This window comes from Narcine bancroftii, chromosome 2, assembly GCF_036971445.1.
Source record: "Narcine bancroftii isolate sNarBan1 chromosome 2, sNarBan1.hap1, whole genome shotgun sequence".
Taxonomy (NCBI): Eukaryota; Metazoa; Chordata; class Chondrichthyes; order Torpediniformes; family Narcinidae; genus Narcine; species Narcine bancroftii.
In genome coordinates, this window is record NC_091470.1 from 64,322,722 (window position 1) to 64,349,357 (window position 26,636).

Sequence of the window (26,636 nt, forward strand, 5' to 3'; positions counted from 1 at the left end):
GAACAAATTATCGAAAGAGCTGTTGATATACTGAAAGATCATTGTTCCTGAATTCAGAACAAAGAATAGATACATATTATAAAAATAGATATCTTCTTTTCTTCAAATTAAAATAAGCAATTGAAAAACCTAAAACAGAATAAATACTTTGTGCTTGTGAACTAATAGGTTACATTATTCATATGAAAAATCATGTCATGCTGTTTGATGATTTCCTATCTAAAGTAATGAGTAAATACACTACATTTTATTTGAGATTTATTAAATGCTTTCAAAAGGCATGTTACATTGCACTGCAGACCATAATTTCCAAAATATTCTAACTCAAAATGGTCAACTTTTATCTGAAATCCTCAATTATCCAAAATTTTTGGACCCAGAAGTGACGACTGTTCGGCTCCAAAATTCTTTTTGGATAATTGAGGATTTCAAAAATCCTCATTTATCAGAAAAATTTCAAAGCCAAAATTACATAATTTCACCTCCAAAAAATATCCAATATAATCTGGAATCGTCAGTTAACTAAAATTATTTTATAAAGATGTTTCTCAGCATTGCTTTTATTAATTATAGATACTCCCTGACTTACGATCTATGCGACTTGAAACCATCCATACATACGACTGGAAAAAAAAATGTATAAATTTTTTTAAAATATATGTCAATATAAAAATTATGCTTGGTCATAAATCCACCAGTGCTAATGGCTGAGTGCATATAATAGTGACAGTCAGACGATATCTTAGCGTTGTGTACATCAAAGCATCTCTCTCAGTTCTCAGGATAAGAGCACGAGGCAGTGAGATCAGTATGGCAACTGATAGTCGGCTGTAGAGAGAGCGCGGGGCAGTGGGGGGTTCAGTGTGGGGACTGATAGTGGGCTGTCAAGAGAGCATGGGGCAGTGGGATCAATGTGAGGACTGAAAGCATGGGGACTACATGCCAACATAATTCCGACTTACATCCATTTCGAGGACCAACCGGTTGGTCAGAATGGAACTCAGACATATGTCGGGGAGTATCTGTACTTATAAATATATAAAGAATTCTGCATATTTGCATGGGATCACCTCTCATTCTTCCCCCAAAAAGGACCCAATGTGTTTCACATCTCCTCGTGGAGAAAACTCACCATCCATGATTAAATCTGCTGAATCATTTCTGCAAAAACATTGATATGCCAAATATTGTCTCACTGGTTACAATACATGTCTACTTATATTCAAATCTTCTTGTTATAAAGGCCAATGAACCATTTACCTTGCATATTTTCTTTCAGTGGCTGATGCATGAGGACAACAGGTTATTCAGAACACTAACATTTCACATTGCATTACTATTTGATAAATCGAACCGAGAACAATACAGCATAATTAATACGGGCACTTCAGCCTCCAATGTTATGTTGACCCATATAAACCAAATCCACAATCAATCTAACAATTCCCTCCCTCACTGCCTAAGACTCAATTTTTTTCTTGCATCCATGTGCCTATCTTTTGAATGTTCCTGTTATATCAGTCTCCCTGGCATTGCATTCCAGACATCCAACACTCTATGTGTAAAGAAATTTCCTCCAATGTCCACGCTAAACTTACTCCACTCATTTTCAACAGATATCCTCTGATGTTATTGTCACCATTGGTAAAAGGTGCTGGCTACCCACACTATCCATCCCTCTCATAATCTTGTTCACCTCTATTAAGTCACAATTCATCCTTTGTTGCTCCAAAGAGAAAACCCTCGATCAAAGTTTTTTTTTAAGAAGTTAAGTTCTCTAATGCAGGCAGCATCTTCAAGGATCCACACCGCCCAAGGCATTCTCTGTTCTTGCTGCTGCCATCAGGGAAGAGATATAGGTGCCACAAGACTCGTACCACTAGATCCAGGAACAGTTGCTACCCCTCCACCATTGGACTCCAAAACAACTAATTCAATCAAACTCATTTCAGGGCTCCTACTTTGCACATAATTTATTCTTGAATATTTATTTTCTGTATTGCACAGTAAGTTTTTTTGCACTTTCTTTGTTTACACTTCTCTCTTTCATATACATATATTTTCTTGAATACAGTTTTAACTACTGTTAAGTAAAAAAATTTCCGAGCCCACAGGAAAAGAAGAATCTCAGGGGTGTATGTAATGTATGTACTCTGACAATAAATCTGAACTTTGAACTTTGAATTTTGATCATCTAAACCCTCTCTAAAGCTTCTAAATCCTTCCTAAAATGAGGTGACTGGAACTCTAAGTGTGGTCTAATCAGAGTTTTGTAGAGTTGAGGGCCAGTATACTAATGAGGGCCAGTATACCATATGACATCTTAATCACACCTCTGCTCTGTCTGCCACAATAGTGACAGGGGCTCCCAGGGGCTACCCCTTTCAATTCTTCCCCCAAACTCCATTCAGTTGTTGATATGTCTGTCCATGGTCTCATGCACTGCCAGACTGAGACTATGTGTTCATTGGAGAGAGCATCTCAAATTCTGTCTGGGCACCCTCCAACCAGATGATATTAACATGACTTCTCTGGTTTTCCAACCCCTTTCTTTCCCTGTCTCCTTCCCCTCTCTCTTTTTCTCTCTATCTCCTTGACCCCAGCTCTACCTCCAGAGTCAAAAACATCCCTCACCCATTCCCCAGTTTACTCTCACCTTTCTTCTCGTGTCCCATCCATATTCCAAATAACACCTTCGGCCTTTTAATTCAGTGCTTGTCTGCTTTTAACTCAGATCTTGAAGAAGGGCTCAGGCCCAAAGCATCTATTATATAACATTACCTCCTATGGACACTGCAAGATCTGTTGATTTCCTCCAGGTCTTCTGTGCTTTTATTATTTTAACTATGCTTTCAACTGGAAATGTCCTTCATTTAATTGGATGAAAATAAAGAGGAACATTGGCAGGAAACTTTATTCTGGTGATTAACTTGAAATTTTCATGAAGTAAAGGCCATTATAAAACACTTAACTCTCTGATTGCCAGAAGCCGCTACGGCTTCAGCAATACTATGGTAAATTAGAATTAAAAAATAATCTGTTACCAGTGTCTTCTTGGTTCATCATGTACATTACGAGCATTATGATTGCATTTGATCACTGACATTTCATATGTTTAAGACTGTGACAAATAGAGATCAGATAAATACAGAGGGTATTGAACAATTGCAAGCTATATATTGAAATAAATTCTGAATGAGCAAGCAGTAAAACCCACATTACGAAAGGCAAAACAAAATCATCCTTCTGGCTTTCATCCACAAATGTCGCCTGACCATTTAATTATCTCCAGCAATTCATTATCAGAATCAGAATTTATAGTCATGAACAAGTCATGAAATTCGAGGTTTTGTGGCAGCATCACAGTGTGAACATTCATATTATAACCATCTTACAACATTACTATAATAAAAAAAATAAAAATAATAATGCACGAAAAGTAAGGCAGTGTCTTTGGTTCATTAATCATTCAGGAATCTAACGGCAGTGGGGAAGAAGCTGTCCTGTGCCACTGAGTGCTCGTCTTTAGGCTCCTGTAACTTTTTCCCCAATGGTAGCAGAGTGAAGAAGGCATGACCTGGGTGGTGGGGGTCTTTTTTTTTAAATTTTTTATTTTTCACACTATAAACCATATTGATCAAGATACATACATTTCCTTCTTAACTATTTTCAGTGTCGTTTTCTCCCCCTTCCCTCCTCCCCTCCCTCCCTCCCTCACCTCCCCTCCCATTTATTTAAAGTTCAGAATATAAGATACATTAAACCTGTCAAACAATGTTGTCACTCAATAAAAATTAACAAGAAATTCCATTGAGTCAGTTCTTTTCATTCTCTTCTCCTTCTGTCATTTTAGGTGGTAGATGTCCACGGTAGGTTTTCTCTATTGTGTTTCATGTATGGCTCCCATATTTGTTCAAATATTGCAATGTTATTTCTTAAATTATATGTTATTTTTTCTAATGGAATACATTTATTCATTTCTATATACCATTGTTGTATTCTCAAGTTATCTTCTAATTTCCAGGCTGACATAATACATTTTTTTGCTACAGCTAGTGCTATCATAACAAATCTTTTTTGTGCTCCATCCAAATCGAGTCCAAATTCTTTGTTTTTTATGTTACTTAGGAGGAAGATCTCTGGGTTTTTTGCTATATTGCTTTTTGTGATTTTATTTAATATCTGGTTTAGATCTTCCCAAAATTTTTTCACTTTCTCACATGTCCAAATTGCATGAATTGTTGTTCCCATTTCCTTTTTACAGCGAAAACATCTGTCAGATACTGTTGGGTCCCATTTATTTAACTTTTGAGGTGTAATGTATAGCCTGTGTATCCAGTTATATTGTATCATACGTAACCTCGTGTTTATTGTATTTCTCATAGTTCCGGAGCATAACTTCTCCCATGTTTCATTCTTTATCTTTATGTTTAGATCTTGTTCCCATTTTTGTTTAGTTTTACCATTTGTTTCCTCATTCTCCTTTTCTTGTAGTTTAATATACATGTTTGTTACAAATTTTTTGATTATCATTGTGTCTGTAATCACATATTCAAAATTACTTCCCTCTGGTAACCTCAGACTGCCTCCCAATTTGGCCTTCAAATAGGATTTCAGTTGGTAGTATGCCAACATTGTATCGTGAGTTATATTATATTTATCCTTCATTTGTTCAAAGGATAATAATTTATTTCCCGAAAAACAATTTTCTATTCTTTTGATCCCTTTTTTCTCCCATTTTCTAAAGGAAAGGTTATCTATTGTAAAAGGGATTAGCTGATTTTGCGTCAGTATTAGTTTTGGTAGTTGGTAATTTGTTTTATTCCTTTCTACATGAATCTTCTTCCAAATGTTGAGCAGATGATGCAATACTGGAGAATTCCTACGTTGTACCAATTTTTCATCCCATTTATATAATATATGTTCAGGTATCTTCTCCCCTATTTTATCTAGTTCTAATCTAGTCCAATCTGGCTTTTCCCTTGTTTGATAAAAATCTGATAGGTATCTTAATTGTGCAGCTCTGTAATAATTTTTAAAGTTTGGCAGTTGTAAGCCTCCTTGTTTATACTCTTCTGTTAATTTATCTAGTGCTATCCTCGGTTTTCCCCCTTTCCATAAAAATTTCCTTATTATTTTCTTTAACTCCTTGAAGAATTACTCTGTTAGGCGTATTGGTAATGACTGAAATAGGTATTGTATCCTTGGGAAAATGTTCATTTTAATACAGTTTATTCTTCCATCAGTGTTAGTGGTAAGTCTTTCCAATGCTCTAAGTCGTCTCGTAATTTTTTCATTAATGAATGGTAATTGAGTTTATATAGATGGCCGAGGGTTTTATTTATTTGTATACCTAGGTATCGCATTGCTTGTGTTTGCCATCTAAATGGTGATTCTTTCTTAAACTTTGTGAAATCTGCATTATTCATTGGCATTGCTTCACTTTTATTAGCGTTGAACTTGTACCCCGATACTTCTCCATATTCCTTCAGTTTCTTATGTAATTCTTTTATTGATATTTCTGGTTCTGCTAAGTATATTATAACGTCATCTGCAAATAGACTGATTTTATATTCCTTCTCTTTTATTTTTATCCCTTTTATTTTATTTTCTGTTCTTATCAGTTCTGCTAGTGGTTCTATGGCTAACATGAACAATAAGGGAGATAGTGGGCATCCCTGCCTTGTTGACCTGCTTAAGTTAAATTGTTTTGATATATATCCATTTACTGTCACTTTCGCCAATGGCCCCTTATATAATGCTTTAATCCAATTAATATATTTCTCTGGTAAGCTGAATTTTTGTAGTACTTTGAATAAATAATTCCATTCTACTCTGTCAAAGGCCTTCTCTGCGTCTAAAGTAACCACTACTGTTGGAGTTTTATTTCCTTCTACTGCATGAATTAAGTTAATAAATTTACAGATATTGTCTGTTGTTCGTCTTTTTTTAATAAATCCAGTTTGGTCTAGATTTACTATTTTTGGTACATAGTCAGCTAATCTGTTTGCTAATAGTTTAGCTATTATCTTATAATCTGTGTTAAGTAAAGATATTGGTCTATATGACGCTGGTGCGAGTGAATCTTTCCCTGTCTTTGGTATTACTGTAATTATTGCTGTTTTGCATGAATCTGGTAAGCTTTGTGTTTTATCAGTCTGGTTGATTACTTCCAGAAGGGGAGGAATTAGTAAATCTTTAAATGTTTTATAGAATTCTATTGGGAATCCATCCTCTCCTGGTGTTTTATTGTTCGGTAGTTTTTTTATTATCTCCTGTATTTCTTCTATTTCAAATGATTTTGTTAATTTATTTTGTTCCTCTGTTTGTAATTTCAGTAGTTCAATTTTAGTTAAAAATTCATCTATTTTGTCTTCTTTCCCTTCGTTTTCAGTTTGATATAATTGTTCGTAGAATTCTCTGAAGTTTTCATTAATCTCCGTTGGATTATATGTGATTTGCTTGTCTTTTTTCCTTGATGCCAGTACCATTCTCTTAGTTTGTTCTGTCTTAAGCTGCCAAGCTAGGATTTTGTGCGTTTTTTCTCCTAGTTCATAATATTTCTGTTTTGTCTTCATTATGTTCTTCTCCACCTTATATGTTTGTAGTGTTTCATATTTTATTTTTTTATCTGCCAATTCTCTTCTTTTAGTTGTGTCTTCCTTCATTGCTAATTCTTTTTCTATATTTGCTATTTCCCTTTCCAACTGCTCTGTTTCCTGATTGTAGTCCTTCTTCATCTTAGTTACATAACTTATTATTTGCCCTCTGATGAACGCTTTCATTGCGTCCCATAGTATAAACTTATCTTTCACTGATTCCGTATTTATTTCAAAGTACATTTTAATTTGTCGTTCAATTAATTCTCTAAAATCCTGCCTTTTAAGTAGCATGGAGTTTAATCTCCATCTATACATTCTTGGTGGGATGTCCTCTAACTCTATTGTCAATAACTGGGGTGAGTGGTCCGATTATAGTCTCGCTTTATATTCCGTTTTCCTAACTCTCTCTTGCATGCGAGCTGATAACAGGAATAGGTCTATTCTTGAGTATGTTTTATGTCTACCCGAATAATATGAATATTCCTTTTCCTTTAGGTGTTGTTTCCTCCATATATCCAAAAGTTGCATTTCTTGCATCGATTTAGTTATAAATTTGGTTACTTTGTTCTTTCTTTTAATTTTTTTCCCAGTTTTATCCATGTTTGAATCCAAATTAAGGTTGAAATCCCCTCCTATTAGTATGTTCCCTTGCGTGTCTGCTATCTTCAAAAAAATATCTTGCATAAATTTTTGATCTTCTTCATTAGGTGAATATACATTGAGTAAATTCCAAAACTCCGAATATATCTGACATTTTATCATTACATATCACCCTGCTGGATCTATTATTTCCTCTTCTATTTTGATTGGTACATTTTTACTGATTAATATAGCTACTCCTCTAGCTTTTGAATTATATGATGCTGCTGTTACATGTCCTATCCAATCTCTCTTTAATTTCTTGTGTTCCACTTCAGTTAAGTGTGTTTCTTGTATGAATGCTATATCAATTTTTTTCTTTTTTCAGTAAATTTAACAGTTTCTTCCTTTTAATTTGGTTATGTATTCCATTAATATTTAAAGTCATATAGTTCAACATAGCCATTTCATACTTTGTTTATCTTTCCTTTCCGTTTCCTCATCTTCACCTTTCCTTCTTATCCATTTCTGCTTTCTTTTTTTGAACACATTATAAGACAACATTTCTAAAACATAAAATATTTCCATTATTCTCCTATCTAAAATTCCTTTCACCCCACTATCCCCTCCCCTTCCTGAGTTGCCCTTTGTCCCTTGTCGGGCAACCACATCTCCCCTCTCCATTTGGATTTGCGAAATCACTCGCAAGCGTCAACTGATTTCGCAGTGACCGTAATTCTTCCCCACCCAGCCCCCCCAGAAAAGATTTTAATCTTCATATATAACAAAGGTCACTCTCTTAATTCCCCCCATACTTCCTTTCTTCCCTTTCTTTCCCTTCTTAGTTCTTACCTATACTCTTTTTTTATATATACATACACACATACATATAGTTTGTGGTCATTTTTGTTCTCGTTACATGTCTTCATCTCTCTGTCTGTTTTGTAGTTGTTCTGCAAATTTTCGTGCTTCCTCCGGATCCAAGAATAGTCTGTTTTGCTGCCCTGGAATAACTATTTTAAGTACCGCTGGATACTTTAGCATAAATTTATATCCTTATTTCCATAGGATCGTTTTGTATTCCAGTAGTTTTTTGTCTTCTCTTATTTTCCTCATTGCTTTCTCCAATATATTTTCTCTTGTTGTATATCTTAGGAATTTTACTAAATGGATCTTGGTTTTTGTTGTGGTTGTGGTTTAGGGGCTAATGTTCTGTGTGCCCTTTCTATTTCCATTTCTTCCTGTAATTCTGGTCTTCCTAGGACCCTGGGGATCCATTCTTTTAGAAATTCTCTCATATTCTTGCCTTATTCATCTTCCTTAAGGCCCACTATCTTTATATTGTTTCTTCTATTATAATTTTCCATTATATCTATCTTCTGAGCTAACAGCTCTTGTGTCTCTTTAACTTTTTTATTAGATTCTTCTAATTTCTTTTTTAATTCATCTACTTCCATTTCTATGGCTGTTTCTCATTCTTCCACCTTGTCCACTCTTTTTCCTATATCTGACATGATCATCTCTAATCTATTCATTTTTTCTTCTGTACTTTTAATTCTTCTTTTTATTTCACTGAATTCTTGTGATTGCCATTCTTTTACCGATTCCATATATTCTTTAAAAAATATATATATCCATGTACTTGCCCTTCCCTTCATCTTCGATTTCTCTGTGTTCTTCCTCTTCTTCTTCTGGGTCCACTCCAGGATCTATGTCCTTTACCTCTGTCTCTTCTGGTTTTCTTGTTGGTTTGTTTGTTTTATTTTGTTAGGTATTTTTGGTCTTCTTATTTTTACTAGAAGTGTCTTGATGCTGATCTTCTTCCTCTGGGTTGGTCATCTGTTGTTTCTTTGATTTCTTTTTACTCTCTTCTTTCTTGTTCTTGTTATTTTCTGTGTTTTCCTCTTGCTGCTTTGTTTTGATTGTCAATTTCAGCTGTGGAGATCGACTCCTCAGCTGGTCCCCCCTCCCGTCAGTGTTTTTTTTGTCTTGCGCGGTTGCGCACTTTTGTTTGGCTCCATGAGCCATTTTTGTAGTCCCAAGTTCGGGGCTTCAACTGACCTTAGGGAGCGGGCTTCTCTCTCCATGGCAGGCCTCCTCGCACAGGTAAGGCCTTCACCTTCTTCTTCCGACGTCTTTTCTTCTTCTCTTCTTCCCGTTGCTTTTGGCTTTTCTTTCTTTGCTGCCATTTTCTCCACACCTTTACTTTCACTTTATTTTGGTTTTTGTGTTTGTGCCTTTGTTTTTTCACTGTCTTTTTTTTACTTTTCCGGAGAGGGCTGGAGTTCCCCGACCGGCCACTACTCCATCACGTGACTCCCCGCGTGGTGGGGGTCTTTGAGGATAGAAGCTGCTTTTTTAAGACATCAACTCACATAGATATCCTTGATGGAGTGAAGTCTGGTGTCTGTGATGTCGCAGGCTGAGTTAACAACCCTCTAGAGTTTATTCTTGTTCTAACAACTGGTGCCTCCATATCAGACAGTGGTCCAACCAGCCACCATGGTACACCTGTATAGATTTTAAAGCGTTTTCAGTCACATACCGAATCTCCTCAGACACTTCACAAGGTATACCCGCTGGCGAGCCATTTTTGTGATTGGTTCAGCATGGAGGCTCCAGGACAGATTTTTGGAGATGATGACACCCAGGAATTTGAAGTTCTTGACCCTCACCACTACTGGCCCTCAATAAGGCTGGGTCATGTTCCCCTAACTTTCTTCTGAAGTCCACAATCATCTCCTTGGTTTTGCTAATGTTGAGTGCAAAGTTGTTGTGACACCATTCAACGAACTGATCGATCTCCCTCCCGTACACTTCCTCATTGCTGGTTGTGATTCTGTCGACAACGGTGGTGTCATTGGCAAATTTGTCGATAGCATTGGAATTGTGCCTGGCCACACAGTCATGGGTGCATAATGAGTAGAGCAGTGGACTAAGTACACATCCATGGGGTGCACCTGTGTTGATAATCAGTGAAGAGGAAACATTATTTCCAATTTGTACTGACTATGGAAAGTCTAGGATCCAGTTATAGATCGGTGTACAGAGGCCTGGAACAGTGGTTCTCAACCTTTTTCTTTCCACTCACATATCACTTTAAGTAATCCCTATGCCATCGGTGCTCTGTGATTAGTAAGGGATTGCTTAAAGTGGTATGTCCATGGGAAGGCAAAGTTGAGAATCACTGCTCTAGACCCAATTGTTTCTGAAATAGTTTGCTTGAGAAAAATTGTCATTGGCCCATTTGCTTTGGAGTTATGAAACCATGCACATAGCGAGTCAATTAGGTATGATTAAAACCGTGGTTTTCAAACTTTTTTCTTTCCACTCACATACCATCTTAAGCAATCCCTTATTAATCACAGAGCACTTACGGTATAGGGAATATTTAAAGTGGTAATGTGAGTGGGAAGAAAATGGTTGAGAACCATTAGCCTAGAGTTCGTAGCTTCTTGACTACACTGAGAGAATAATGGTGTTGAAGGCTGAGCTGTAGTCATGAAGAGAAGCAGTATGTATGAATTGCTGTTTTCAAGGTGATCCAGAGCTGAGTGGAGAGCCAGCCATATTGCATCTGCTGTGGAGTGATTGTAACAATAGGCAACTTGCAATGGGTCCAGACCTTTGCCTTAGGTATGTGTTAATTCTGGCCATGACCAGCCTCTCAAAGCATTTCATCACAGTAGAAGTTAGTGCTGCTGAGCAGTAGTCGTTGAGACAGCACACACTATTCTTCTTAGGTACGAGGATGATTGATGTCCTTTTGAAGCAGGTGGGAACAACTGACAGCTGCAATGAGAGGTTGAAAATATCTGTGAATACTCAGGCTAGTAGGTTGGCGCAGGTTTTCCATACCCTGCCAGGTATGCCCTCATGGCCTTTCGCCGTACCCTGCCAGGTAAGCCATCACGGCCTTTCGCCATACCCTGCCAGGTATGACGTCAGGGCCTGACACGTTGTGAGGGTTCATCCTCCTGAATTATGTTCTGACGTCACCCTCACAGGGTCCTCAGCCTTTTCATGGATTAAGGTAGGGTCTATTTGGTTCTTCTTTTCAAAGCAGGCATAGAAGGTGTTCATTTCATCGGGTAATGAAGCATCCTAGCCCTCGCTTTGTAGGCTGTAATATAGATATGTTATATAAATAGATAGATATATATCAGATTTCCAACATCCACAGTATTTAATTTTGTATTTCCTAACTGTGGGTGGCATGGGCAGTGTACACTATTACAGCACCAGCGACATGGGTTGGAATCCAGCACTGTCAATAAGCAATTTGTACATTCTCCCCATGTCTGTGTAGGTTTTCTCTGAGTGCTCCAGTTTATTCCATGTTCTAAAGGTGTACAGGGTTGGAGTTTATTTGGGCAATCGAGGTCAGGTGACTCAAGCATTAAATTAGAAGTGAGGGACAACGTAGTGGAGTGGTCATTGTCAGGGTATCTGATTCAGAGCAATAAGGCTTTGGCTCAAGAGGCTTCAGCGAGGAGGGGCTGAGGTGGTGCTGTAGGAGCTCAAGTATGGACCACCCTATACAAAAAACAAAAATAATTCAGCAAGTAGATGCAGGTAAGGGTAACTTTTATTTATCTTGAATATTATTTCCTGTAGTCATAGACAGTGGGAATGGCAACAACATTCTCCTCCTCTTGCAGAATGTGGGTCATCAGGGAAGCCTCAGGGAAGCCAGCAGTATCCTTGATGGTTTCATCTGCGAGAATTGCATCCAGCTGCAATAAGGAATTGGAACTGGAGTTGGATAAATTCCAGATCATTCAGGAGGCTGAGGAGTTGATAGATAGATGTTACAGGGACACTATCACACCAAGGAAGCAGAAGGAAGATAGCTGGAGACAGTCAGGAGAGGGAAAGGGAACAGTAAGGCAGTGCAGAGGAAGCTTGTGGCCATCCCTCTCAATAACAAGTATAGCCTTTCGGATACTTTTGGAGGATATATCTACAAGGGACAAGCCAAGATGATCAGGTCTCTGGCATGGAGATGGGTCCTGTGGCTAAGAAGGGAAGGGAGGAGAAGGGGATTTCATAGTTGGGGGACAGGTAGGAGGACCTGCGGAAGTGATCGAGATTCCCAGATGGTATATTGCCTCCCTGATGCCAGGGTCCGAGGTATCTCAGATCGAGTTCATTAGATTCATTCTGCTTTTATGTGTGCAGGATTTCATGTTTGGGAGAAAGTACCATTTTTGTTACTGCACGAGATCAACTTGACACAAACGAGATTGCAATTAGTTCTAGAGCTCATTTCTTCAGTTTTCTGACCAAATGTCATTTGAATCCATGGTTTTTATTGTACCCAATGCTTTCGACTTGTACAAAATTTTCTTTAAAAACTGCTGGAAATTCACAACAGTCAAGATATCATCTATGGGAAGTTGATGTTTCAGCTTCAGATCTACCTTCAGGTTGCTGTGGAGTTGGAACATTCGAAGAAGACTGAATTGGATCATCTGCTCAGCATTCCAAGATAAAGAAGATTGCAAATATTTGTCCTTGTCTTTGACACCTCCATATTGAAATCAGCAACATTTCATTGTTGAGTTCATCTGCAGAATAGATTCCAATGCAGAATCACCGGCATTTCACGAAGGAGTGAAAACAAATGGTTATTCTTCCTGGCATACTGCTGATTTCCAATCAAAGGATTCTGATGGAATCCTAAACCTTGAGTAGTTTATGGCAAAATAATGAACTGCTGGAAGAACTCGGGAGGCAAACAGATGGTTGATGTTTTGGGTCAAGAGACTACATCAACACTGAGTGCAGAGGGAAGATGGCTTGTATGAAGAAGGGAGAAGGCAAGACCTGGGTGGATCCAAGTGAAAAGGTGTTGATGTAGGGTTTATCCTCCACATGATTCCATCTGCTTATTACCCACATGCTCAAACTAGTGAGTCCCCTATACCTGCCCACCATCCCTCCTCCATCTAGTTCCACTTGTCATCTTCTTTTCAGATTCCATAATCTCCACATCAGCACCCAGCCTCTTTCTCCAACCTTCCCTTCCCCATCTGGTTCGATTTGTTCACCAATCTGACCTCACCAAGCAACTTGTTATTGCTCCAGGTTCCAGGATCTTCAGTGTCTTGTACCTCTGGTGTAGTTTATAAATTGAATTCTAACTACATGAATGACTTACAAAGTTAGTCACCATTTCTGAATTTTTCATGAGGAAAGCATGGTAAATCATGCTTCCAGGAGTAGACTTGAAGGGGCCCTGGCTAAACAGGAACCTCAACAGTGCTGGTTTCCCTATCTGTGAAAAGCGCACAAACATTAAGCTTTCGTTATGAAGACCTGTTCAGTAGATCACATGACCTTGCAATTTTAGAGGGACAAATGAATTCCACACACACTTGCAAAATGATAATATTTCTTTGCTTTGAAAACAGTTTATATTAATAGCAGTGAAATCTAACAGGTAAACTTTGTAAAATATCAATAAATGGATGTTATTAAATCTCCAGGTTGGCTTCGTTCAGAAAAGTTATGCTGTGCTATACAGAAAAGAAGAATTCAGATGGTGTCAGTAAACATAGTAGTAAACCTAGTGGGAATATATTCTCCTTCACTTTTTAACATCTCCCAGCATTTATGATGCTGGGAGTCAGAGGTGATGTGAAGTGCTGGGTGGCAAGTGACTGGAAGCAGGTGTGTATACAAGGTCATTAAACCTGTACCAGTTCTCTTGTGGAGCAGTCTTACTTCCCTGCCTTAGCTTGTGTCCACTATCAATGGGTCTTTTAAATGGCCACATAACTTTAGAAAACAAAAAGAAAAGAAACCTTTAATCGTACCAGCACAGCATTTTGTGATTGAACAGTTGTATGGTGACGCACCGCCTCTACTTTTACCAGATTTGAATACGTACTCTTCGATAGTAGGTGGCGACTTGAACTATTGGCTTGACCTGCTAATTTAAATAAGTCAGCTATTCTTATTAAATCTTTTGTTGCAATGTGAAGTTGTATGATGTTTGGAGATTTCTTCATCCTTCTGATAGAATCCTTTTTTCTCCAAGGTCCATCATGCATACTCATGTTTTGATTACTTTTCGACCAAAAATTAATTTCTTCTGTTGACTTTCTTAAGAAAGCATACTCATTTATGACCACTCTCCAGTGATTTTTGTCTATTAATATCTGGGATTTACCTAGAATTACTGAAAAGTGATGGTTGAATGCCCTTTGATCAGATCCTGATGTTTTTAAAATTCATGAAAGATCAAATGGTCTTTTTAGTAAAATCTCCTTTCAGGAGATTTGTTTTAGTAATTTGGGATGCTTTGAGGTCAGTTTATATTGTTTATGGCTAACCTTAAAAAGAAGGCTAATTCTGAGAGATGATTTGGCCAATCATCTGAAGTTTATTGGCAACAATATGCCTAACTCTGAAGCCGAACATTTTAAAAGAAGGGTCGAACTTTAAACTCAACGTGCTTCTTACTTGCCTTATACAAACACAACTTTTAAAGAGTAAATCTAAGTTTTATGTGCATGGAGAAAAGCCAGGAAAACTTTTAGCAAGCCAAATTAAAAATTATATAGCTAAACGGATTATCACTGAGATTTGTAGAGACTATGGTAAGATTACTAATGATCATGCTGAAATAAATGATACCTTGTCTCAGTTTTATTCTAAAGTTGTACAGGTCTGATTTGACTAAAGACAAAAATTCTATACAGCACTTCCTGGATAGTTGACTTTTCCTACAGTTTCTTCAGAGAATAAATGAAAACTGGAACAGCCTATCTCTGAGCAGGATATTGCAGCAACCATTAGTTGCTTTCAGGTGGAATCACCTGGAGAATGTGGCTCCGGAGCAGGCTGCAGGTGCCTGCGAAGGGACGTTCAGGTGGCAGTGCTGAAGGTGGTGTTCTGCCACTTGAAAGGTCTGAAGTGGGGAGAGGGCAAAAGCCGGCTCCTGGGTCTGGGCAGGGGCAGCAGTCTGACAGTTTTAAGCATCTGGAATGTTGTGTTAATTTTTACTTGATGTTGTGGTTTGAAAGAAAGCTTTTACACTCCCATTTTTAAATTTATTGATAATGTTGAAAATATGCTAGCTTTTAAACTTGTATAGATTCCCTCCAATCCATGATCACTTATTGTAAGTCTGAACTGCATTAGTACAGTGACCTTGTACAATACATCAATGTTCCTACAATCCGTGCTCCCATTTCAAGTATGCTCCTTCACAGCGACTAACGCCGGCGTGTGCAATGGTATTAGTCCTGAGAGTTACAGCCACGGACTGCTCCGTTTGGTTCACCACTGCTTTCACGTTCGATCGCTTTATCGCAATATGTAGTCAGCTGCTGCGGGAACGATGCTGCAACAAGAGAACAGCAACTGCTGTGATGGTGATTATGGTGAACGGGAGCTGTGCACAGTGTGTTCCCTTTTATTTTACCGTGGTATTATTCTTGACGTCTGTCAAAATAATTAAGTGAGTCAGGAAATGTTTTGAGAAAGCTGGTGTGAGTATTGTTTGAAATGCTGCCCCACACTGTCCCCAGTCAGCAGTGGGGAGGGTGGCTGTCAGCAGCCTGCCCGCTGCTAGGCACCAGAAAGCTGCTAGCAGCTTTGCCTGAGCTGCTTTCAGGTCCAATGGGGGATTCTCTAAGCAGGATATTATACCTACAGGAGAAGGGTTAAGTAGGTAAACCTCCTGGCAGGATTCTCCACTTTCAGGTGGCCACCCGACAGCCGCGTAGGCTGCTTTACAGTCAGGTATTGTGGCCACCTGAAAGTGCCTATTGACTCTGCAGTCTGATAAGGTCCCTGGTTCCAACATCATCCCAGCAGAGTTTTATAAATCATTTTCCCATTTATTGATACCCCATTTGGATTCTGTCTTTACTTAGTGGGAAGTTTTATGAACCCTCAGTTTATCTTTTTGCTAAAAACAATAAGGACCCTTTCAACTGTTCCTCCTACTGACCAATTTCCATCTTAAATATTGATGCTAAGATACTGTCAAAGATTTTAACTCGTAGGTTAGAGAATATCTTTCCTCTAGTCACTTCTAAGGATCAAACCGGGTTTATTAAGGGATGTTACAAATGATAGTTATTAAATTGTAAATTAGATATTCTTTATTCTCCTACAGTTTCATCCTCTGAATGTATTGTTTCCTTTGATGCTGAAAATGCCTTTGATAGAGTAGAATAGGAATACTTATTCAGTGTGTTAGAGAAATTTAACTTTGGTTCCCAATTTATAAATTGGATTAAATTGACATATTTATCTCCTACACCTCCAATCTTTATTAATTCAATTAAATCCAAATCTTTTGAGTTGTATTGTGGTACCAGACTGCAATGCACTATTTAACTTGACCTTAAAACCTCGAGCAGTGGCTTTTCATCAGTCTACTGATCTCTCATGAATCACAAGAGCAGAAAGTGTTCATAAGGTGTCTCTTTATGCCGGCTATCTTTTATTGTCTATATCCAATCCTGACCAATTCCATCTATTTTATCACTTTATCAATTTGGGCAATTTTCAGGATATAAATTGAATTTGTAGAAGAGTGAGCTATTTGTTTTTTTTAGTTCTTGCTCTCTAGATTCCTCTATTCCTTTTAAAGTAACTAAAAATCAGTTTAACTGTGTTTTATTATTACAAAGAAATACAATAACTTGTTTAACAAAAAACGTTCTTATCTTCATGAGTCATGTCAAGAAGTCCTAGACACAGTGGTCCTCTTTTGATGACATTAATTGGATGTGTCAATATTATCAAGATGAATATCCTTCCTAATTTTTTTGTACATTTTTCAAACTGTACCTGTTTGTTCCCAAATCCTTTTTGATTCATTTGATTCTATCACATATTTTATATGGAATAATAAGTGCCTCCATATTTTTTTTAAAAAGATTTCCTTCAAAATGTCAAAAAGAATGGGGACACTACCTAACTTTAGGTTTTATTATTGGGCAGCTAATATTAGATTTTTTTTTGATTCATCACAAGGAAATTTAGAAATTAAACCCAGCAAAAAGTATTCTCTTCTTTTGATTCTTGGAACACCTTTACCTTTGGCCTCCAAATTAACTGATAATTTTTTGGTGGTTAGACATACACTGAGAATCTTCTTTCAATTAAGGAAAGATTTTGGATACCATTGATTCTTATTAATTGGTCCTATTTTATACAATTCTTTCTACCTTTGGTTCAAGATGTCTTGTTACCAAAAATGGTCAAATGTAGGTATCCAATCCTTTTTAAATATATTTACTGACCAAAATCTTGCCTCTTTTGAAGAATTATTCACCAAATTTATAATTTATATACATCTACTTTGTTATTTCCAGGTTAGCTTTTTTGAATTATTTAATTTTTGAAGCTCCCTGGAACCTAATATGATAGGAATGGTTTATAATTTCAAACCTAATTCTAAAGGGTATCTGCTCTTTATGAATTACTTTTAAATACAAGGGACAGTTCCCTGGATAGAATTTTTTTTAAAAAAAAGCTATAGAAACAAGATTTTCAACAGTCATTTTCTGAAACTGTGGAATACTATTCTGAAATGAGTGCCTTCATTATTATAATTTACGATAGTACACCAGGCCCACTATTCCAAAGTCAAATTGGCTAAATTCTATTCTAATCTCTCTTCTAAATGTGATAAATGTATAACTAAAGAAGGCTCACTGTATCATGTTTTAGTTATGTTCTTCTCTTTACAATTTCATACCTTGTCTTTAGATCTTAATAGTACTGACTCCAAATCCTTTTCTTGCTCTTTTGGAATAAGTGGCCCAACAGGTTTGATATTGACTGCTTCACAATGCCATGTAGTTGCTTTTGCCTCCCTTATCACTAGAAGGACCATATTAATGAGAAAGGTGTTGTCCCTCCCACTTGTACTCGATGGTTGTCCAATATGAATGGCATGTCTGACTTTGGGGGGGGGGGGGGTGGGAAATTAGTGCTCCACTACTGAAATAAATCTTAACTTTGTTTCGTTATGGGGATCCCTTCTTTTGACCCAATTGTTTTCCTTTTATAATATTAGTAGTGGACTGTTTGAGTTAAGCCAGTAGCCTCCGAAGGGAGGGGATTGACAATTAGATAATTAGTACAGGTATAGTGCTTTTTTCTTTAAAGTGGGTGGTTGTTATTATCAAGTTCATGTGATTGAATTCCCTCATACTCAGCAGTACTAATAGGAATAATAGGAGAAAATCTTGGGGGATGTGGCATCCATGATCCTCTAGATAATCTCTGAAGGCATTTATTACACGGAAAGAAGAAAGCTTAAATCTCTTGCAGAGAGTTGATATTGCAGCTTCTCCATAAGTAGACAGTATATCAGCAGGCCAATAGCCAGTAACATTTCAATAAGTAGGGATTTGTACAAGACTAGTAAGAAACCGCAGATAATTGATGGAGACTATTTTGTTGTTTAAGGTAAATTTCTCCAAACTTCCCCTTTTCAACTGCCTCCTGAGTTTCTGGAGCTTTTGTACCAGGTTTTTCTTGCTCTATATAGCTTAATTTATCATCCACCCTACCAACAGGGCCTTCCTTTGCAGCTGTAATAGTCATCTCTACCTTCCCAACATGTATTCAGAATGATTTCTATATCTTCCAATACAATTCCACTTGATGATTCCCACTTCACAAATGCATTTCCACACTTCATGAGATGAAGGAAATGATAGGACTTTTACTCTCCAGTGCCACCTCAGTCTTCGTAAGAACTTGAAGCACCTCAGCCTTCCTTTGTAAGAACTTGAAGCATTTCCACAAATCCTGGCCCCGCCTGCCCTGGTTTTCCTGCCTATCCTGGCCCCACCCCAGCTCTTGAGTTTGGCCTCCTGCTGTTCTGACCCCATGTACCCTGGTGCCCCCCCCCCCCCCACCCCCGCTGCCCTGGCTCTTAAGTTTGGCCCACTGCTGTCCTGGTAATCTTGGCTGTCTCACTCTCCATTTTTTTTTTCTCTCTCTTCCCCCCTCCCCCCCTGCCCCCCCCCCCCCCCACCCTCCCTGTCCTGGCCCAAACTCTTGAATTTGGCATCTCATTTGTTTTCCTCTTGAGTTTTTTCTTTTTTTTTCTGTTCCCTAGCACGTGCTTTTGTCGTTTGATGTCATTCCTTTTGGTCTTTTTTCACTAAATCTTCACTTCCAAATCCTGTTGTCCAGAGTGTGGATTTTTTTCATCCTCGTCACCACTTTGTCCCCTTTAGAAATATCATTGCTGGTCGCTCAAGACTCAGCTGTGATTCGTTTGAAGGTGGCGCCAGACTGAAACTCTGTATCTGACATCAAGCGCACTTGACTTACACAGGCACTTTCCCATAACACTCCCCATCCCCCACAACACCCACTTCCATAATATCCCTGCTGTTAATCCCCACTACAGTCACATTTAAATTCCCCACTTATTTTTTCTCTTTTAGAGGTGCCAGAGCAATGCTCTGGCAGCACTGCACCCTCTCTATGAGGCTCCAGTGATGCCCTGCTGTACACCTCTGACACCTTGAATTCCTACCATATCAAGGCATAAGAAAAAGATCATGTGCTATCTCTGCAAAATCCTCCTTTTTCAATAGAAGTAAATGTGCCAATGTGTCCTTTCCCAAGACCAAATTCCCAGCCTGGTGCTCCTTGGTTGATCACCCAAAATTGCCCAGTCCTGACCCTTGCCAGGTTCTGAACTTTGTCTTGGATAAAGGCTGTTCCAGTATAAAATTTGTTGCTGCTTGCATGAGCAAACAATTGCCCAAAGAAAAATTTAAAAATCAATCAGTATAATATTACTGGTACTTAAGTATTCCTTTCTTAAAGCAGCCATACTAGAAATGTCACTTCATTTTAGAAGTGATGGAAATGATCAAAAGTGCTTGGAAAGAAAAGATGTTTATAAAATTGATTGTTAAATGATTTCTCTGAAATTACAATGTAACATGATCAGTTTGTGTGAATGATTCCCAGAACAGTCAATAAGTTGCTGAGCAAAACTCCACAGCTTTCACAAAGCTATTGTTCACTTTGGTGTGATATGTTACCTCTGGCTCATCACCTGCCAGCATTTATTTATGAAATCTGCCAAAGCTTTCACACCACAACATGTCCAAGGGCAGATGAGATGAAAACTTCATAAAACCTGGTCTTCATTTCCCACAAGGCCCTATTTCTTGAGAAAAGACCAGACATTGCCAGGAAAATGAAATATGATGTCTTGTACCTTAACATGCTTTTCAAGCATACATTGATCCATACTCCCTATTATAAATGGGGAACTATGCGATACAACTTATACAATTTTTTTTTTAAATTCTAGAGAAGCAATATCTAAGGCAAGGGCAGAAAAAAATACAGTAATGAACTGAAGAAAAGTGCAGGTCTTGTTAGACTAGTTATTTGGAGTAGTAAAAGAAGTTAAAGCATTAGACTACAGCAATTCTTTAAATAAAATGAAGACTCTTTAATAGAAAAAAAATTCTCACTCAACCAGTATGTTTAATCTATAAAATGAAATTATAAAAGATTGCTAATATTTGATACTTGAGAGTTGATGCAAGCTGATAAATATCCAAATCAGCAAATTTACCCCAAGCCATGTGATCAGGTCTAAGGATGATAATGGGCAGGAAGCAAAGCTTTTTGTTATTAATCCTCCTCAGTGTTTCACTGTTTCTCCCCTCACCCCTCATTCTTCTCTCCCATCTGTTAATCTTGCTTTGCCAATGCGATCTCTGACAACGGACATCATAAAGCATTTTTAATTCAAAACTATAAACAGTGTAATCTTCTCAGGGCCATCAATTCTTAACAGTTTGGCTGAAGTATTTTAAAGATGTGCTCTAATTTTAGACTTTCTCTTATTTAAACTCCTTCCTTGGCATCTGACCGCATTCAAATATGGAAAATTGTATGCTTTATTTCCAGAGACCTTCAAGACAATAAAACTGTTGAATTCAGAATATGTCAATGGTGTTCAATATAATCTTAATATGCATCAAAGGTATGCAAGCTTGGGTTTAGTTCAGTGCAATTACGGTCAAATCCATGTAGTGTATGGAGATTTAAAGTTAAACTCCAGGCTACATTTAGAATATCCAGGGTAAAAATTGCTCACAATTGGTAAAGATGATGTATTGTCACCCTTTCAGCAGGTTTTGCAAATTTTCTCCAATAGCTATCATTCTTCTGATTTCTATTGGAAAATTGTTTACTAATCAGCTTAAATTTGCTTTTAATTTTCTGAACTATTGCCTTCAGCAGCTTCAAAATCTGAACTTTATATGTGTGAGAAACAGAAGTACCTTCACAGAATTTGCTCGAGACAAAAATTGAGAACAAAGAACATTTATTATACAACAATGCAAAGTTGGGTGCTTTCCCCTTACCCTGGGAATACACACATACACTGGGGCTCACCCAACTTTTATACAGTTGATTTCAGTATGGAAATACCCTCCCCCTTACATTCTTCTGCTTCCTGGATGAGCTTGGCATTAGGCAATCCTGTCTGCCTACATGCTGTTTCTGTGAACTTGGAGGACCAGAGGATATCCTGTCGGTGTCCCATCGTGTCATTGTCCTTATTCTCCTTATTCACAAACCTGCCGTTGTTCTAATTCACACCTTCCCGCCTCTCAGGGCTACAACCTTATATGCAGAACTTGCTAATTCTGTCTAAGGCTAGAAGACCCTTATCTTATCCAAACTAACTTTACTTCCTACATTCTATTATCTATTATCTATCCTTATCTTATTTATACTGGCGAACTTGCTGATTCCGTCTAAAAGGCTAGAATACCTTTATCTTATTCAGATTAACTCGACTTCCTACATTCTAATATCTATTCTTATCCTATTCATACTGGCTTTATTCATTACACGTATATCTCTACTAGCTTCCTCCATCTTCATATTTTCATATCAGTTTTACTTATCTCTCACATATGTTTCAAAGATCTTCTGCTCTGAATTTGTTTTAGATGTGCAACCAAAGGCTTGCACAATGGCAAGGAAAATGGTGAAGAGGCTGGGAAGCCTAAAAGGAAGATGTAATCATGAGAAGGGATATAATGGAGGAGTCACGTGATGGAGTAGTGGCCGGACGGTGAACTCCAGCCCTCTCCAGAAAAGTCGGGAAAAACAAAGGAAAACACAAAGGCACAGAAATAAAAGTTACAGAAAAGTGAGTATAAAGGTGGAAAGAAGATGGCGACAAAAAAAGAAAAATCGAAAGCAACGGTAAGAAGAGAGGAAGAGAAGACAAAGGAGGAAAAAGGTGAAGGCCTTACCTGTCCGAAGAGGCCCGCTGCGGAGAGAGAAACCCGCTCCCTCAGGTCGGTAAATAATGGACTACAAAAATGGCTCGCAGAGCCGAGTAAAAGTGCGCAACCGCGCATGCGCGAGGAATCGCGCATGCGCGATGCGAATGAAAAAAAACACACCGACGGGAGGGGGGACCAGCTGAGGAGTCGATCTCCACAGCCGGCAACGACAGCTGCAGAACACCTGCAGGAAGAAGAGACCACAGAAGACAATAGAAACAAGAAAGAAGAGGAGGAAAGGGCACCAAAGAAACAACAGATGGTCAACCCAGAGGAAGAAGAAGAGGAAGAGGAAAAGTACAGTGAAATAGAAGAAGAAAAGAAAGGCAAGATAAAGGATATACTTGCTCTTATTAAAGGATACATGGAGTCATTTAAAGAATGGCAGACACAGGAATTTAAGGATTTAAGAAAAAGAATAAACAACACAGAAGAGAAAATAAATAAAATGGAGATGACCTTAACAGAAATGGGAAAGAAAATGGACAAGATGGAAGAGCGGGCAGTAGCAGCAGAAATGGAGGTAGAAGACTTAAAAAAGAAATTGGAGAAATCTAATAAAAAAACTAAAGAGACACAAGAACTACTAGCTCAAAAAATAGATACAATGGAAAACCATAACAGAAGAAATAACATAAAGATAGTGGGCCTTAAGGAAGATGAAGAAGGCAAGAATATGAGGGAGTTTATAAAAGAGTGGATCCCTAAGACCCTAGGATGTCCAGAACTACAGCAAGAAATGGAAATAGAAAGGGCACATAGAGTATTGGCCTCTAAACCACAACCACAACAAAAACCAAGATCTATTGTAGTAAAATTCCTAAGATATACTACAAGAGAAAAGGTACTGGAGAAGACAATGGAAAAAGTAAGAGAGGGCAACAAACCACTGGAGTATAAAGGGCAAAAAATCTTCATATATCCAGATATAAGTTTTGAACTCCTAAAGAAGAGAAAAGAGTTCAATACAGCAAAGGCGATTTTATGGAAGAAAGGGTATAAATTTATACTAAAGCATCCAACGGTATTGAAAATATTTATTCCAGGACAACAAAACAGACTATTCTCGGATCCAGAAGAAGCACGAAAATTTGCAGAACAATTACAAAAATAGACTGAGGGAGGAAGACGGGTAATGAGAGTTAAAATGATCACGATTGATATGTATGCGGGTAAAGAGGTATAAGAGTGAATAGAGACAATGAGCATACATGAATGTATCTGTACTTAGAGGAAAATATAGATAGTATAGACAAGAATTAATAAGGGAAGGTAATGGAATAGAGAGAATAAGGAGGGAATTAAAAGAGTGACCTTTGTGACATATGAAAAGTGAAATCTTTTCTGGGGGAGGCGGGGTGGGGGGAAATAGCGGCCACTGCAAAATCAGTTGACGCTTGCGAGTGGATTCACAAATCCAAATGGAGAGGGGAGATGTGGTTGTCCGACAAGGGATAAAGGACAACTCAGGAGGTGAAGGGGAGATTGGGGATAAATAAGATAGAAATAGGAGAATAAGGAAAATGTTGGATGTTGTAGGAATGTTGTCTTATAAAGAGTTGAAAATAAGAAAACAGAAATGGAAAAGGAGGAAAGGTAATGATGTAAAAACGGAAAGAGAAGATAAACAAAATATAAAAGGGCTACGTTGAACTATATGTCTTTAAATATTAATGGAATACATAACCAAATTAAAAGGAAGAAACTACTAAATTTAAATGAATAAATGTATTCCATTAGAAAAAATAACATATAGGTTAAGAAATAATATTGAAATATTCGAACAAGTATAGGAGCCTTACATTAAATACAATAGCGAAAACCTACCGGGGACAAACATTACCTAAGTTGATGGAAGGAGAAGGAAAGAAAAGAATGGACTCAGTAGAATTTCTGGTGTAATTTTGTTGAATGACAACATTGTCTGACTGGCTTAATGCAACCTAGATTGTATACCTAAAATGGATGAGAGGGGGGGGGGTGGGGGGGTGGTTTGGGAGGAAAGGGGGGGGGGGAGAAAAAGTCACTGTATATGTGCGAAAAAGAAATAGTGTATATCATGGCTAATGTGATTTATGGTGTGAAAAATAAAAAATTTTAAAAAAAAGAAGGGATATAATGGAAGGTCACAATGTACAATGGAGATTTTATGGTTGGACAGAAAGGATTAACGATTATTGTGGCAGAATGCAGAAATGTACAGCTAGATTAATTTTCTTTAAACATAAAAACAGGATCAAACTTTAACTTATTGCTATTGACTTAAGTTAACCTAACTGAACCTCCTTCTCATTCTAAGCGCACATGTATGTAATGTGTATATGTTCAGGAATTTTTTTTTTATTCACAGTCCAATCTAACTCTTCCAAGTTCACTGGTATCAGGCAATTCTACAGTGTGCAGAATTTAACATGTATGATTCTTCACCAAGCGATGGTGTTTAAAGGTAAATGGTTACCGCTCCGAAGGCTCTTGTTAGTTTCAGAGAGATATTTGTTGCTCGTTGGACACACACAAACTGACTTCCTTCAATCAGACACCAGCGTCTTGCCAAAAAAACTTGCCCCATCATGAGTTTTCCAAATGATAAACTCTTCTTCCAGGTCACCACAGAGCTCCTCTTGTTTTCCCTTATTTCAGAAGAAACTCTAGCCAGCCATTTCCTCTTGTAAGGACCACAATGGTTTTGAATTGGCTGAACTCCAACCCTTTCTTCAAAATGGTGTATTTTTTAAACAAGTCTGCCAGCTTGTCATTTTGCAGCCTCAACTGCTACTGTAGAACTGGTCTGTGCATGTCTCACAGAAGAATCTTGTTTGTTCTTTCTTCTCTCTCTGCTTGTGTAAAAACAAACTTATTGCAAGGCTCCAAACCCAGTCTTTGAAAGATCTTTATCAGCACTTGTGCTTGGACTTTTTATTTGCACCTGCTTTTGAAGTTCTTTCCCAGAGCAGTTCCATTGTCTTTGCAAAATCACTGGTGCCTGAATGTCTGGCTTCAGCAAAGCTCTTGCATTTTGAATGAGTTGTGAAGTGTTACTGTTTCTAAAGTGACTTTCACTAAACCCCCACAATCTCTTTTAAAGATCATATTTGTATATAACATATAACCCGTAGCAAGAGACTCATTCCACCTGGTCGCATTCTTCCTATAGGGAAGATGATTCAGGAATGTGAGATCAAGCATCAGCAGATACAAGGACAATTTCATTCCCACCATAAAACTCCTAAACAAATTTAACACAATTTAAATACTGTTGCCTTTGCACTATTCTAAATAATCAGTCTTCTGTAACTCTGCTCTCTACTGTTTTTATTGCTACCCTATATATGAACTTTGTGTGCCCAATGGAGATGTGGAGGGACTGGTAGTCATGGTGGGGAGCTGGCTGATGGAGGACCTCAGTTTTCTTCAGGCTGACTTCCAGGCCAAACATTTTGGCAGTTTCCGCAAAACAGGACATCAAGCGCTGAAGAGCTGGCTCTGAATGGGCAACTAAAGTGGCATCGTCTGCAAAGAGTAGTTCACGGACAAGTTGCTCTTGTGTCTTGGTGTGAGCTTGCAGGTGCCTCAGATTGAAGAGACTGCCATCCGTGCGGTACTGGATGTAAACAGCGTCTTCATTGTTGAGGTCTTTCATGGCTTGGTTCAGCATCATGTTGAAGAAGATTGAAAAGAGGGTTGGTGCGAGAATGCAGCCTTGCTTCACGCCATTGTTAATGGAGAAACATACTTTCTCACTGTATCTCCACATGAAGCAATAAACTTGATCAAGAGCAGAATTATTTTGATAAGAATCTATAAATTTCATGTGATCAGAAATAAGCAGACTCTGGTTAGAAGCATTGGGGGTTGAGGAGTGGGAAGGAGGCTTTAAGGCAGTTTAGTATAAAACCACAGACTTGCAGCAGTACACTCAACATTGTGCTCTGAACGCGTGACTTTGCGTACTGCAGTGTGGAAATTGGCGATGGGCAGGAAGTCAAATGGGGATGTTTGAACAGGTCTGCTGACCTTCATTGTTTTTATATATTTCTTCCCTGTATATTAATTTTCACGAGTTTTTTCCTAAGTATGCTTTATGATTTTTTTTTCCTTCTATTTGCATATGTTGATGATCATCAGAGATGTT

At 38.0% G+C, this 26,636-nt stretch overlaps 1 protein-coding gene across 1 annotated transcript in view; it reads left to right on the forward strand.

Moving 5' to 3' along the window:
• Positions 1-26,636, forward strand: part of ccdc175 (coiled-coil domain containing 175) — a 340,062-nt gene that overhangs the window by 113,478 nt on the left and 199,948 nt on the right. The window lies entirely within an intron of this gene.